Below are 13,409 nucleotides of genomic sequence, written 5' to 3'. Positions count from 1 at the left end.
TGGGCAAGTTATTTATTTAAAAATCCCGTTTAGGGCAGCTATGTACTTCTTTCAATTTATGGAATGTTTTAATTTGTCATTATATATATATGAATATATTGTACGAAATAAATCAAAAATACCATTCCATTTTATAATTGATCTTCCAATAAATATTGAAAGAAAATCTTGAAGGTATAACCTAGCCCATATGTCATTTTAGACATGGCCCTAATGGTAAAACCTTTTTAAGATTCAAATCTTTGTTAACATCTGAAAACATGTTAGCACTCCTGGAAAATGTGATTCGATAAAATCACACTAGTCATCCTTGTATTGGAATCTTTCAAATTCCTTCTTATTACCTAATTTAAACATCCATTAGTGATGAAGTGCCTACGGGCCATATTCATTGTCCAATAAGACAAAAGACAGTTGTAGTCTACGACTCCCTGTAAAGAAAAGGTGATGAACTATGTTCAAACCTTAATACCTTGATTTTATAAGATCATGGCTTATAGTTTAAAAACTGTCCTTGTGACTAGGCCTTTTGTGCCAATCTAATATCTTTAATGATTTATAACTAAGGATAAATTATAATGAATATCCTAAATAAATATAACTAACAATTTAACCAATATGGTTTATATTTACCATGGTTAATGAATCATCAAGAATGATGATTCCATAATAACCTCTGAATAAATTATTGTCAATTGTTTTATAGCAATCAAGCTTCAGCGTGTCTAAATCAGAAGAGGTTAACAGTCATCCGAGAGATAGAAATGATACCACCAGAATTAATGTAGCTGGTGCAGATTTATAAGCAATGATCGATAATGCTGTCACTCGATCCATGGACAGACAGTTCAAAGAATCAAGTGGCACTCGCTCTAAGACACAATATGTGGCTCATAGTAAGCCCCCTTCTAAAACCCATGAATCAAAGAAAGACGATGCTCGTCACTCGTCAAATCAGAGAAGTGTTCCATCCAAACAAACTGTGTTTAATCAGGAGCCATGTGTTAAGGCTTGTTCTTACAAATATTTCGTCTCCTGCAAGCCCAGAGACTTCACAGGGGATAAAGGAGCCATTGATTGTATGACTTGGCTCGATGAGATGGATACGGTGGTTGATATCAGTGGTTGTGCAGAATAGGATATTGTGAAGTTTGTTTCACAATCATTTAAAGGTGAAGCTTTAGCTTGGTGGAGGTCATTAATCCAAGCTACCAGGAAGATTCCGTTGTATAACTTGTCTTGGGATCAGTTTGTAGCATTGATCAAGGAAAATTTCTGCCCTCAGCATGAGGTGGAGAAAATCGAGACCGACTTCTTGACTCTGGTGATGAAGAACTTGGATTGTCAGGCATATATTACGAGCTTTAACACCATGTCCCGATTGGTTCCTTATTTGGTCACACCGGAACCGAAGCGCATAGCAAGTTTTATTGGAGGTTTAGCTCCAGAAATCAAGGGGAATGTGAAAGCATCCAGACCTACCACATTCAGGTTAGTGGTAGATCTGTCTCTATCTCTCACACTTGATGCTATCAGAAACAAGTCTGTCAAAGTTTCTGATGAAGGAAAGCGAAAGCAGGAGGATAAGAGTTCTCATCGCTCCGACAAGAAACGGAAGGGGAACTCAAATCATAGGAAGGGTTCTGGGTTTAAAAAGGATAACCAGTAGTCGGGTGAGAAACCCAAATGTAAAACCTGCCAGAAACATCATTTTGGGAAGTGCAGGTTTAAATCGAAATCGCAGTCGTAGTCAAGGCCTATTGGATGTGGAATCTGCAAGTCCAAAGAGCATAAGACTTTGGATTGTAAGAAATTGAAAGATGCAACCTGTTATGGTTGCAACGAAAAGGGGCACATTAAGACTAACTGCCCTAAGAATCCGAAGAAGCCTGAAGAGGCTAAGAAGACCAATGCTAGGGTCTTCCAAATGAATACTCAGGAGGCGATACAGAACGACAATATGATAACAGGTACATTCCTTATTAATGATGTATATGCTAGAGTTTTGTTTGATTCGAGTGCAGATAAGTCGTTTGTAGACAATAATTTTTGTAAACTGTTAAATCTGGCTGTTAAAACTCTAAGCATAAAATATGAGGTAGAATTGGCCGATGGTACCATAGAGACTACTTCAACTGTATTAGATGGATGTTTTATAACCATTAGGAACCACTCTTTTCCACTGTCTTTGCTTCCATTGAAATTGGCAGGATTCGATATAGTAATAGGCATGGACTAGTTATCTTCTAACCAAGCCTAGATTGTTTGTGATAAGAAGCAAGCGGTTATTAAGACTCCTTATGGTGAACCACTTACAATACAAGGAGATACACAGTATGGGTTGCCTAATAAGTGTCTATGCTTAAGGCATCGTAGTGTTTGAAGAAAGGTTGTGTCATTTACATGGCACAAGTGACTATTGACGAGCCAAAGCCAAAGATTGAAGATATTCTTGTTATCTCAGAATATCCAGGCGTATTCCCTGAAGAGCTACCTGGTTTACCTCCAGACAGGAAAGTGGAATTCAGGATCGATATCATTCCTAGAGCAGCACCAGTTGCAAGAGCACCCTATCGATTGGCACCAACTGAGATGAAAGAATTGAGAACACAGTTGGATGATTTGTTGGAGAAGGGTTTTATTCGACCTAGCTCGTCTCCTTGGGTAGCGCCGATTCTGTTTGTGAAGAAGAAGGATAGATCGATGCGTCTATGCATCGATTATCGCGAGCTGAACAAAGTTACAATCAAGAACCGGTATCCATTACCCAGGATCGACGATCTGTTCGATCAACTTCAAGGAGCAAGCTACTTTTCAAAGATCGATCTCAGGTCAGGTTACCATCAGCTGAAGGTCAGGACCGAAGATGTGCATAAGACTGCATTTCGAACTCGATACGGTCACTACAAGTTCTTGGTGATGCCTTTCGGGCTCACTAATGCACCTGCAGCATTCATGGATCTCATGAATCACGTTTGCAAGCCATATTTGGACAAGTTTTTCATTGTTTTTATTGATGACATACTTATTTATTCAAAGAACCAAGCCGATCATGAAAAACATCTTCGATGTATTCTCAAACTTCTTCAGCAAGAGAAGCTCTACGCCAAGTTTTCAAAATGTGAGTTTTGGCTCTGAGAAGTCCAATTTCTTGGGCATGTTGTGAGTGAGCGTGGCATCCAGGTGGATCCCGCTAAGATTGAAGCCATTAGGAATTGGCAAGCAGCAAAGACACCTACAGAGATTCGCAGCTTCTTGGGTCTAGCAGGATACTACAGACGTGTCATTGAAAATTTTTCAAGGATTGCTACACCCCTAACTTCATTGACTCACAAGAGTATAAAGTTCGATTAGGGTCCAAAGCAACAAGAATCCTTTGAAATTCTTAAGCAGAAATTCAGCAATGCTCCTGTGTTGACATTGCTAGAAGGGATTGAAGAGTTTGTTGTGTACTGCGACGCATCGCACATTGGCATGGGTTGTGTGCTCATGCAGAGAGGCAAGGTCATAACCTATGCTTCACGTCAATTAATGGTGTACGAAAAGAACTACACCACCCATGATTTGGAATTGGGTGCCGTAGTATTTGCACTAAAGCTTTGGAGGCATTATTTATATGGAACCAAGTGTGTGATTTATTCTGATTATATAAGCCTTCAACACTTGTTAACCAAAAAGATCTTAACATGAGACAACGTCGATAGATGGAGACTTTAAATGATTACGATTGCGAAATTCGCTACCATCCAGGCAAAGCGAATGTTGTAGCCGACGCTCTAAGCACGAAGGAAAGGGTTAAGCCTATTAGAATCAATGCCAAGAGCATTGAACTAAAGAACAACTTGAATGAAAAGCTGTTAGCTGCTCAGAAGGAAGCCATGTTGGAAACTAACTTTCTGAATGAGAAATTAGGCATCACTGCTGATCAATTGTCATATGGCAAGGATGGGATCCTTAGATTAAATGGTCGAATCTGGGTTCCTATCCATGGAGGACTTAGAAACGTGATCCTTCAGGAAGCTCACAGTTCGAAATATTCAGTCCATCCAGGCAGTGACAAGATGTACAAAGATTTAAAGGCAAATTATTGGTGGATAGGTATGAAGAAATCTATAGCCACTTATGTGACTAAATGTCTGACATGCGCACAAGTTAAAGCCGAACATCAAAAGCCGTCAGGATTGTTGCAACAGCCTGAACTCCCCACTTGGAAGTGGGAACTGGTAACTATGGATTTTATCACTAAGTTACCAAGGACAAAGCACGGAAATGATACTATTTGGGTTATAGTCGACAGGCTGACCAAGTCAGTTCACTTCTTACCTATTAAAGAAACACACAGCTCCGATAAGCTAGCTCAGCTGTACGTGGATGTGATAGTATCTCTCCACGGAGTGCCAGTATCTATTATCTCTGATAGAGATACTAGATACACGTCTCATTTTTAGAAAAGCTTTCAGCAATCCCTAGGCACTCGTCTAAACTTCAGCACTGCATATCATCTCAGACGGATGGCCAAAGCGAGCGTACGATTCAAACACTCGAGGATATGCTCAGGGCTTGTGTTATTGATTTAGGTGGAAGTTGGGATGACCATCTTCCGTTGATTGAATTTTTGTATAATAATAGCTATCATTCGAGCATCCAAGCCACACCTTTTGAGGTCTTGTATGGAAGGAAGTGCAGAACACCAGTTTGTTGGGTGGAGGTTGGAGAAGTCCAATTGTCAGGACCTGATATAGTCCTCGAGACGACGGATAAAATGGTCCAAATCTGTGATCGTCTCAAAGCTGCCAGGGATAGGCAGAAAAGTTACGCGGATAAAATACGTAAACCTCTGAAATTCGAGGTGGGTAATAAAGTGTTACTCAAAGTGTCACCCTGGAAAGGGGTGATGCGTTTTGGCAAAAAGGGCAAGCTAAGCCCAAGATACATAGGACCATTCGAGATCATTGAATGTGCCAGAACTGTGGCTTACAAGCTAGATCTACCTGAAGAGCTTAGTGGGATACATAATGTGTTCCACATCTGCAATTTAAAGAAATGTCTAGCCGATGAATCGCTAGCCATGTCACATAAGGACGTGTAGATAGATGAGATCTTGAAGTTCGTTGAAAACCCTTTTTCGATCGAGGATCGACAGGTTAAGAAGCTTCAAAGAAAGCATGTGCCGAATGTGAAGGTAACGTGGGATGCCCGTAGAGGCCCAGAATACACATGGGAGGTTGAATCCACAGTGAAACAGAAATACCCTCATTTATTTCAGTGAATCTCGAGGTCGAGATTTCTTTTAAGGGGGTGAGGATGTAACACCTCGCAAAATCATGTCCAATGTTTTGAAGACACGTGTCATGAACTTTAATTGTTTAACGAATTGTTTTCGAAGGACTAAAGTTGACAAACCAAGAAAGTATGTGTATGAAAGGATCCAATGTGTCAACATGCCAAACTTGAGCCTCTGAATGACCTCACACGACGTTCATATTCTTTCATAAATAAATTGTCAAACATGGAAGGCCGTTTGTGCTTAAAGATCAAAAGTTTACAAAGCTTAGGGGTTAAACGTGTCAACATGTTAATTCTTACCTCTGAGTGACCTTTTAACATCTCTGAGACTTTGTAATACTTCCTTATACTTCCATGGATATCGGATAATAATTTCGTGGAGTTTCGATGCACGAAAGTACATTTCTGGTGGTATCATAACTAATCGGGAGTTTAACGAAGTTAAATAATGACCCAAGACACTTGAAAGTTAACAATGGGGGTAATAAGTGCAATAAAAGAATGTTATTTAAACTTAAAATGGACCAGGGACTGAAATTGCAAAGCTGGCAAACTTTTCACTAGATTTACAGGTTCTCGCGGGCCGCGTAGAATCCCTCTAAGGTCTACGCGGGCCGCGACAGAAGTGCCTGCGACAGATTTCTGCACAGCTGCATGTTGCAGCCTGTTCCACCGCCATTGCATGGCTGTTTTTGATACCAGGGATTGGGCAACTGGTTTTTACTGCCCTAGGGACACTTGGGATCATCAGATTACAATAGATAGCAGGTGGATTGATCCTGGAAGCCTTGAATTTCCTATATAAAGGGTCATGGTTTGCACTTAGAACTTGCACATTTGAATATTTTCACTCAATTCACTCTCTGAAGCCTCCTGCTGATTAAGGAAGCTTTCTCTAGTTCAAATTTTGTGCTAAGGACTCTTGTAAGTGTTCTTAGCTTCCTTAGTTAAGGTTTTATTAGTTTAATAACCGAAAGTCGAAGATATCGTAATTAAGCTTTGACTTGGTGATTAATCACTAACGGTCCAGCCATTTTTTGAATTGAAAGTGCTTTGTGTTGGTAATTACGTAGGTGTTAAACCCTTAAAAGGGCACCTTAAAATTATCACATTATCTCAATCAATTGTCGGGTCAAACTTTTTCATAAAAAGTCAAACGAGTCAGTTTTTGCAAAATAATTCACAACTGATAATGTTGAAGTTATGGAACATATTTTAACACTTAAATAACTTGGTAAATAATATAAGAACATGTTTAGGCATGTTCAACCCGACAATTCTGAGTTTAGGCTCGATTCGCAACCGAAAGTCGCAAAAGTAGACTTATGCTTTGACTTTCAGTTCTGACCCGATTTAGCTTAGTATAGTTATGCCTTAGGGTTCCTTTGGGACCATATTATATGTTAGTATAACTCTCTGAAGTTATACTACATGGTTCCTTAGAAATCATAGATTTCATGCATATTCCGTTATTTGCTTAAAATGGACCATATTGCCCTTTTATCATTAAAGCGAGATTTTTGAAAATGTGAGAGGACAAAAAACTTTATTATTGAATTATAATTATGTCCTAAAAATTTGACATCCATTTCTGGTCTAAAATGAGAGTTATGCACAATATCGTAAAACGAAAGCTTTTTGTTAAATTAATGGCATTTTTGGCATAAATCATATTTAAACCCAATTTTTGGCACCAAACTTGCCACCTACTATTAAGATATAATATTTAGGGATTTTTGGAAATTTTGTTAAATTTTTAAACTGATCATAACATAGAGTTCTTGCATAGACTCGGTAATTGACGATAATGCCCTTTTCGCTAATAAAATGAGTTTAACACATCCTTTACATGTCAAACCTTTTTCTACTGTTTTTATACATTAAATAAATTATTTTAAACAGTAGAGGCTTATCAAAATCTCAGATTCCCTTAAACAACCCGAATATCGTCAAATACCGACTTTTATGCGATTTAGGCGCATAATATGGTTTAAAACCATATTTAGCACCTAAGACTTGTTACCTACTGATGTTATAAATAAATTTTTATACTTTAACAGTAAGTGTAAGTCTTGAACTCAGATTTCCAAATTTGACCCTTAAAGCATATGTGAAATAACCAAAATGCCCCTACGGTGGATAGTTTGACCATAAATGATAAAATTCACATATATATGATATCTTACTGATATAACTTGTTAAAATTAATATTTTTACTATTTGTTTTAGACCAGAACCTCAGATTGCCATTTGACCTCTTTTATAAACTTTAAAATGACCAAAATACCCCTACGGGGCTTAAATTGACTTTAAATTCGTTTTGGGCATAATGGAAGATATCCTACTAATATCACAACATATTTTAAGCATAATAATTTATGGAACTTGTTCATGACTCATCCGGTTACCCGTTATGCATATGCGCATTCGGTAAGGTTTATGTAACTAGTTTGCATAAATTAGCCAAAACGGGTCAAACCTTATCATTTTTACCTCAAAATCCATAATGAATTTAGTTCACCAATTTTATACAAGTCTTCATACTTGTTGGGTCTAAATCACATTCTAATCTAGTCTTCGCTTAATCTTGCGTTTTGAACCGTATACCTTTCTTTAAAAAAAACTAACCGGTCTAAGTTATAACTTAAATGAGACCCGTTAGGAATCTAATAGGGTATTAAAACCTTCGTTCCAGATTAGGAGCCCAATAAAATCTACTTGTACTTGCTGATTTGATATACGGCTGAGAATAAAATCATATTTTAGCTCTGGTAAATACTTTTAACTTATTTTCCGTTATACGGGCTTGGGATACGGTATTATAATAATACCGCTTGGTCGGGTATTGAATATTTAATCGATTAGTGGTTAAACCATTGAGATAACCCGTTTTAATCGGTCTTGTTTGATGCAATGCCTTTGGGGGGTTAATGACCATGTCCTGGGTATCCTCGGCTCATTCATTAGAAATGGCCACGACTTAAGCATGGGGTGTAGGCATACACCTGACAGTTGCGTATGTAAAAACGGTATCTCACTCTCTTGTGGGCCTATACTTGTGGTGTGTCTATTAATTTAATCCGGATCTTCTAATCGTGTCCTAAACGGACGACAAACATGTAAATCTGTATACAAATTATTTTAAATAATTGTCCCAAGTTATAAAAGAATATTTGTGCCTTGTACATTTAAATCAATTTTATAAACACTTTTCAAAAGAGTCAGTTAATTGTATTTACCAGTGTAAACTGACGTATTTTTCAAAAAGGTTAAGTGCAGGTACTACGTGTAATGGGCTGGAAACTCCGAATATTAAATAAAGAGCCTTGCAAGCTATTAATACTTTAAATCTGTTGAACAATTTTTTCTTTTTATTTTTAGATCCGCCTGTGGATCCACTTTACAACCGTGGTGTAATATTTTATTATACTTTCAATTTGGTTTGTATTATTACCTTAGACTTCCACTGTGCATTTAACTGTGATTATTGACTATGATGATATCAACTACGTCATGATTGTAACACCCCGTGTTTTCCAAAAGTCAAAGTCAAAGTCAAGTGTTGACTGTTATTGGAATTAAAGATTAATAAAGATTAATTTCATTTTAGTTTCATTTTGATTTTCATATTATTTGGAGTAAGTGTTGTATAATCAAGCTAATCGACCGATAATCGAACTGTGAATCAACGACCGACTGTGAATGATAGGAAGTAACAATGCAATAAAGCTAGTCAATCAATAATCAAGCTAATCAAATCAATCATCGAACTCAAGTGTGGGGATTTTAGTACTTTTTATACGTGTGTGTGTGCCTTATGTGTTACTTGTGCATGTTTACTTTTATGTTAAAGTGTGTGGTGAATCAATCAAATCAATCAAGACTCAAAGGTGAATCAAACTCAATCGAAACCGACTTTGAAAATAGGTTGTAAGGATGCTTGTATGTTAGATATAGTAGTTGAGACTAAAAGTAATTTGATTAGGAATTCTATCATCCTCAAAATCATCGTTCTAAGTCGAAATATCGAAAATCGTCGCGAAACACTCAAAACCAGGCAAGCCGATCGAACAGGGCAACCTGATCGAACAGGCAAGCCGATCGAACAGGGCAACCTGATCGAACAGGCTAGCCGATCGAACAGGCTGTTCGATCGGACAGCTGCTCGATCAGGGATGCTGTTCGATCAGCTGACCCTTTCCTCTTTTGGAAGCCTATAAATAGGGCTGTCCTTGTCAAACTTTCCACTTTTGGAAAAGCTCTGACCGACCAGCCTCTTCTTCTCACTAAATCTCAGATTTCTCTCAAACCGGTAAGTATTTCGCTCTAATCCTTGTACGTTTTTGTTCATTAATCGATTCTCCATCTTTCTATCTTTCAAAACTTGGATTTCATCCATGAAATCACCAAGATCTAGGTGTTCTTGAGTGATGTCATCATGGTGTTCTTGGTGTTCATCAAGAACTTCATGTTCTTGACTTCATTCAACCATGAATAAGCTAGATCTAACCGATTTCCACATAAATAACCTAAAATCTTCCAAAGATCTTAACATTTCACGGTGGAAAAGGATTGGAAGATGGGTTTTCATCTATCTTTCAACTCTTTTACACTCAAACCGGTGAAAACGAAGCTTGAACCGATTTATAAACCATTCTAAACAAACACATGGTTCAAGATTCGGGTTCTACCGAGAGATATACCGATTTCGGGTTAAACGTTAAACTTAGGTTCCAAACCGTCTCTGACCGAGTTTGGGTGATTCCTGCTCGAGTCAGTAGACTAAGTAGGGACTTCAGCTTTGTGGTTCAACTCGTAGTCAAAATATCTCTAAAACATCAACAATTAACGGGAATAACCAAGTGTTAAGTGATAGGTTAACCAAATCGAGAAGCTGGCCGAACGGCTAGGCTGTTCGATCGAACAGCCCAACCGAACGACTATGCCAGCCGATCGGCTAGGCTAACCGATCGACTAGCACTTAGGTCCTCAAACTCAAAGTGTATTATTGACAAAGTGATGTTCGATCGATCAAGCCACTCGATTGTAAGCATTACTACTCGAATCATGAGATACTACACTTTAAAACACTTAGACTTTTTGAAACATTGGAATATCACCCGATCGAGCATGCTAACCGATCGAGTGACATCATGCCAAGTCTGCAATGCTAACCGATCGGTTGGGCTAACCGATCGAACAGCTGTTCGATCGGCCAACTTGAAAGGTAGTACAAACCATCATACACAAACACATCCTTCACATCAAAGGAAGAAACAATCCACTTGAAGGAACCAGCCGATCGAGCCAGCCGGCCGATCGAATGGATGTTCGAACGGACTTTCAAACCAATCGAACAGCCCACTCGATCGAACTGCTGTCCGATCGAATGGCCTACTCGATCCAAGTACATTGTTTACCTTTTTCTTTCGCGTTACTCATCGTTGTGTTATCGAACTATTCAGGCTAACCTATTCTCAGTGCTCCCTTCAATCCACATCAAACCACTGTGAGTATACTCGATCCCTTTTTGCTTTCAGCACTTTTGGGTGTTACATACGTAATCTATCAAATTCACAAACAACACAAACTATTTGAGCGCTAACCTATTTGCATGTATTACTTGTCTAAATGATTGCTGTTTATTATGTTTACACGTGGAGTGCTATCTGCCTGCTTTAGCAACGTAGTACTATAGTTTGGACTCAACACCCGTTCCCACGGGGGTTGCTAAGGACAATTACTTGCATGGATTACGGTGGTAATCATGTATTGCGAACTGTCTCGGACAGTCAACTTGAAGTCATTGGTATCGATGGTCCCATGTTGATAATTTACATGCATCGTTTGCCCTTGTGTACGTGCTTGGTTATGCGTAAACTATTCGAACTCTATATGCTATATCAAACTTGTGTACTCACCTTTACATTATATGTATTGACTTTTATTTTAACGTATGTGACAGGTGTTTAAGCTACTAGCGTGCTAGGGAAGCGAGGCAATAATAAGCTTCTAGGAGCCAGTGACCTTAGGACAGTGTCCATATACCTGCTCCAGGGTCATAATTATCTGTAGATCTTGCACTGGCACCTGTAGTCAGTAAGATCTATGGTTAGCCGTCTAGAAGTCTTAAAACAATATTTAAATTCGGTCTGTAATAATTAAGAATTTGAGTTGTCGGAACAGTTCCCATATTGTTTAGTTGATTTCTATGATAACTTGTTATTATTTGGGACACGGTATGGGACGTGTTATATAACTGAATTGTATGATAGTTGTTGTGGAAACTTCTGAACAATCTGTTTCGCTCAGTGCCGCGCCCCGATGATTCCGCCATCGGTTGGGGTGTGACAGATTGGTATCAGAGCCATAACTATAGGGAATTAGGTTAGACACGATCTAGTCCGGATCGCTGTCTTAGAGACCTAGACTATAGTTAGGAACCAAGAGACCAAGTTTATGTGCTTATTTTATGTTGTTTCCTTCTATTCTATCATTACATCCGAACTCCGAGCCAAATTTTGTAGTTTGGACGGGATTAGGAGTGAAATCCGCAAATTCCTGCCTAAATTACAAATTTTGCCAATTATTTTGTGTGAATTCCTATCAACAAACAGAGGAGAGTTATACCAAATTAGGGCTGAAACCCGTAACTTGATGAAAACTTTCCTCTAAATTTTCTTAAAACGAGGAAGAAATTGCTGAGCTAGGGGTGAAACCCTAACCTTGGCAGTTATTCCGACTTTATTTTATCTCGCCAAGGCAATTGACGGACTCCAACGACCTGAACTCACGAGTATGGCCTAGAATGCGCATGCATAATGCCCAAGAATCGAGGCAGAAACATGTCCCCTAGAGTCGAAAGTGACGACAAGTCAACTGTGAATAGTTAAATTGCCATGGTTAGTCAAAGTCTAGTAGCCGCAGACAATCCATTTTCCGATTTTGAGTGTTGCTTTGTTGATTTTATATGATTTACCTGTTTACGTGTTTTAAGATTCGTTGGTTACTCCATTTGTTATCAATCTGCGTGACTTTTGTTGCTATCCTATCTCGATTCAAACCCCTGTTGATATGATCTAAACGAGACCAGTATGCTATGCTACGCTATACGACTAAGTTAGACGATACAATGTGATGCTACCCGATACGCAAAACGAACGACACTCGACTTGTGGTTATAGGTTTCTGTTTTCTGACTACCTCTGTGATAAAATTTCATACGTGTTTAGGGAATTAAGTGCTCTATTTGCTTAATTGCTTACGTGCTCTAATTGCTTCTGTGCTTATGTGCCTCTATGATTATGTGCTTATGTGATTATATGTGTTACGTGACGTGAGATGCGACGTGATTCTAAGCTTTAGTAAACTAAGACGTGCGAGATTCGAATTCGTTGTGTTGAGCCCTATGGCGATGTCTATTGCAGACCATGTCGTCATCAGCAAGAATTCGCCAAAACCTTACCCGTCAGGAAAAGAGAGACCGACGTCTCGCCAAGCTCATCTCGAGGTCTGTAGCAAAAGCTGTCAGTGAGGTGTACGAAAACTCCAGCAAGTCGTCGGAAGAATCCCGAACCCTCACTGAACCCAGCAAAGCTTCGTTCAGTTTCAAGCAATTTAAGGCATGTGGACCGAAAGAGTTCACCGGTGAAGAAGGCCCTACAGGCTTATTTCACTGGTTTGACTCTGTGGAAGTTACCCTTCGTCAAAGCGGATGCCCGGATCATCTTCGAACTCTCAATGCTACCGGTGTCTTCCAGTCGCGGGCATTGGACTGGTGGACAGCCGAAAGAAATAAGCGCGGGAACGACGCTGCCTACGAGCTGACGTGGGAGGAACTGAAGGCTATCATACTGGACGAGTTCTGTCCTCCCCACGAACGCCAAAAGCTGGAGGATGAGTTCTGGACCATCAAGCAGAAGGAGGGCGACAACGCTGGTCTCACCGCCCGTTTCAAACAACTAAGCATTATCTGTCCAGACCAGGTCAAGACTCCCGAGATGACCATCAAGAAATACATCCGTGCTCTTCCGGATTGTGTTGCAGATTATGTGTTCGCCGCCAAACCCGCATCAATCGAGGAAACCTACCTACTCGCTGCCGAGATTAACGACAAGCGAGTT

This window comes from Helianthus annuus, chromosome 15 (genome assembly GCF_002127325.2).
Source record: "Helianthus annuus cultivar XRQ/B chromosome 15, HanXRQr2.0-SUNRISE, whole genome shotgun sequence".
Lineage (NCBI taxonomy): Eukaryota > Viridiplantae > Streptophyta > Magnoliopsida > Asterales > Asteraceae > Helianthus > Helianthus annuus.
Note: the sequence above shows the minus strand (reverse complement) of the source record.